This window comes from Calonectris borealis, chromosome 4 (genome assembly GCF_964195595.1).
Source record: "Calonectris borealis chromosome 4, bCalBor7.hap1.2, whole genome shotgun sequence".
In the NCBI taxonomy this organism is placed as follows: Eukaryota; Metazoa; Chordata; class Aves; order Procellariiformes; family Procellariidae; genus Calonectris; species Calonectris borealis.
In genome coordinates, this window is record NC_134315.1 from 79,992,386 (window position 1) to 79,995,413 (window position 3,028).

The 3,028-nt window shown below is 48.1% G+C and overlaps 1 long non-coding RNA gene and 1 other non-coding gene across 3 annotated transcripts; both read right to left on the reverse strand.

Annotated features, from left to right (window-relative positions):
• Positions 1-677: 677 nt before the first annotated feature.
• Positions 678-2,777, reverse strand: LOC142082262 (uncharacterized). Of its 2 annotated transcripts, XR_012673634.1 has the most exons (3): positions 2,477-2,777; positions 1,986-2,057; positions 678-1,417 (listed from the first exon to the last, which is right to left on the reverse strand). It is a non-coding gene; the product is annotated as an uncharacterized LOC142082262 (long non-coding RNA). The 2 variants fall into 2 exon arrangements; XR_012673633.1 differs by having other exon boundaries at positions 678-2,057; positions 2,477-2,739.
• LOC142082545 (small nucleolar RNA SNORA24) lies at positions 2,231-2,361 on the reverse strand. The gene has a single exon (XR_012673731.1). It is a non-coding gene; the product is annotated as a small nucleolar RNA SNORA24 (small nucleolar RNA).
• Positions 2,778-3,028: the final 251 nt, after the last annotated feature.

Genomic DNA, 3,028 nt, shown 5'->3' on the forward strand with positions numbered 1-3,028 from the left:
TCGGAAGTAATTTCCTCAGCTCTAATCCATGTTGTAATTAAAGTCTGCAATTCTGCCCCCATCCACTTCAAATAGGAATCCCCCCATCAGTTGCCAGGTACGTAGCAGTAATTGCACTGCCTGCCGATCGGTTCGAGCTTCACAGATATTGTTTCACGGTCCTTTCAAAGCCCCCCTTCCCCCCTAACTTTTCAGTTTGAAATGATTTGCAAAAAATTTCATTAACTGGAAGATACTCCACAAGAGATTGTGTCAGCACAGCTGGTACTAGCTAAAACAATAAATTTACTTCTAAGTGAAACATGCATCTTGTCTGATTCTGCAATGATTCACCATCTACTGGAGCTCCATATATTCTTTTCTTGAATATAGATTAAATAAAAGATCCCTCGGCAACTGAAATTGAAAAAGCAGCTACATTCAAAGTCACTGTTTCTCCCCTGCAGCAGTAACCTCTGATTAAAAATACAGGACATCTGGAATGGTTCCCCAACAATGCACCAGGCAAAGCATTCAGCTTTGCCCTGAAACCATACAGAGTCACAAATATAAGGCCAGCTACCAAAAGCTGTATCCCACAACCGGCAGATCTGGCACGTGTAAGTAATTCCAAAAAACACATGGCAGGTCTAGTCTTGGTTATCAGTAGTCTTGTAAGGAAAAAGCAACACTTGGAGTGAAAGTCGATGTCTCTTTATTGATTTATTCATACATTTTGAATGCTTTACATTCACATATATACTAAAATTATGACCGTAGATTTCACGTTCATTTTCTAGACTTCACAAACTTACCTTCAGCTTATCTAGGACACGTATACTCCTTGCAACAACCTTTCAACACACTTGAACGGCAGAAGACTCACCACTGAAGGTGCACACGTCACCAGATTTAATAATGCTGCAGTATGGTCAGCCACAAGACAGAGTGCAGCACAGCCACTAAACTACCGAGAGCATTATTATAATTGCTTAAGACTTGGTGGTAGCCCAAAGGTAGGAGCAGCAGCAGATCCCTGGAAGCAGCACAAAATGAGCTAGTCTTCCTAATTGTGTTTGTACAGAAGCAGTCAAAGCTAATTTTAGTCACAGTAAGCTATATTCCAGCCCCTCTTTGTAAAGATGAGAGACGGACTGCAGAACATCTTATTTAGGCTCCAAGTCTGAACTTTATTAAAAAAGCTCATTTCTGTTAAGTCTAAAGCAAGATTAAGATCTAGTCTAAAATTAGCTTTTGCTATCTCTGCTTGATAACCAGAAATCTAACTGCTCGCAAGAGGCATCAATTCCAGAAGATCAGACAGATCCACCCTACCCTAAGTAAAAGTTAAAAGTTCTAGTCACAGCTACTCCTAGAATTCACATGTGGAATTTAGACCCATCTTCTTCTGTCATCACAACTCAAGAGTGTTTTTCCCCTGTAAAAACAAGTTTGAGGCAGTTTAATATTGCTACCAGAAACACGTACAAGACAGCAAACATCACTGAACAGTATGATGCCCTCCTAGGGAGTTGTAAACTACTCTGAAACAAAACTGTTAGTATCAACTTGGTATCTCCCTCTGCTCCTGCAGTTGCAGATTACTCTTAGTACTCACTTCATTAAATGAGAAACATGCTTATTATAAAAAGACATTCCTCTTGCACAGACATCCCCAAGAAATCTGTGGATTCGGATGCCTCCAGTTTGGCAGGCAAAGTACTAGCAACATACGTTTTATCATAATCCAGTATCCCTAGCATATCTAATACATCTACACCCAAGCCCGATTCTTCCTAGTCACACTGACTTATGCATTTGGTTATATTCTTCTGTCAATAAAACACACCCACACAAACGAAGCATGCCTTAAAAACAAAACACCAAGCCTATACCTTGATTTCCACAGACGAGTCTCAGTAGTTTAGTCACTAAACAAAAGTTATCAAATCCGTATTATTCCCGCCCAAAATCTCACTTCTAAGAGCTTATTACGTAACACATACCCAGTCACGTACTTTTTGGGGGGACGATCTTCAACTGCAACACGCGGCTCCGTACCTTCAAGTTCTGCGCTCCTGAGAAGAAAAAAAGGGGAGAGGGTTAAAAAAAAAAAAGGAGAACATGTTTAAAAACTGGGCTCTAACCGCTTATTGAGAAAAAAAGGGAGAAAACAGAAAAGCAACCAAACAAAAAGCGCAGAAAGGGGGAGACAGCCAATCCCACGGCGCCCCACACCTCGGCCGACTCGGCCTGTTACTTGCTACAGTCAACGACTAATACCCACAAAAGGGTAGAAGTTTTGCCAATTAGCAAGGAACTGCTCTTCCATGCCTAGGAAGGGAGACAGCCACGCGCGGCAGCCCCCATGGAGTCATGGATCACCTCTCCCCACCCCGCCACGTGGCGGCCGCCATTTTCCCTCCCTCACCCCGGCCCTGGCCCCCCCGCCGCCTAACGGCTCCCACCCGCCGCCCACCTTACCGCGGGGCCCCACCTGCTGCTCGGTCCGCTCCTCTGCCGCGGCGGCTCCGCTCAGGCCCACCCGCGCCTGTGGAGAAGGCCGCGGTGCCTCACCGCTGCGCCAGCGCCCGGTCCACCAGTACCTCAGCCTCCTCAGCCTCCCTGGCCCTCCTCCCGCCGCCGCGCGCCGCCTCCCCCTCAACGGTCGCCCGCGCGCCCGCCAACGGCCGTCAGCAGCACCCAAACCCAGCAGCCTGCAGGCCTCGCGCGAGGCCCCCTCCGCGCGCACCGCCGGGAACTCGGCGCTGGCCGTGCAGGGGCCACACCCCTGGGGCGGGCGGGGCCGGCCCCTGGGCGTAAAGGGGGCGGGGCAGGGGGCGGGGCAGCGGCCCGGCCAGCGCAGGTGTGGGCACAACGGAAAGCTGAATTTAGCGATAACGTGAGGTGTGGTGGGAATGCGGGCGAGGGCTAACTGCAAATGAGATTAAACCCTTTTATTTTGCTTTCTGGTCCTTTCTGAAGCTGCTGAGTAGCGTCCCCAGGAGAAAACGGATTAAGGGATCCGTGGAAAAGAGGCTGCAGCTAC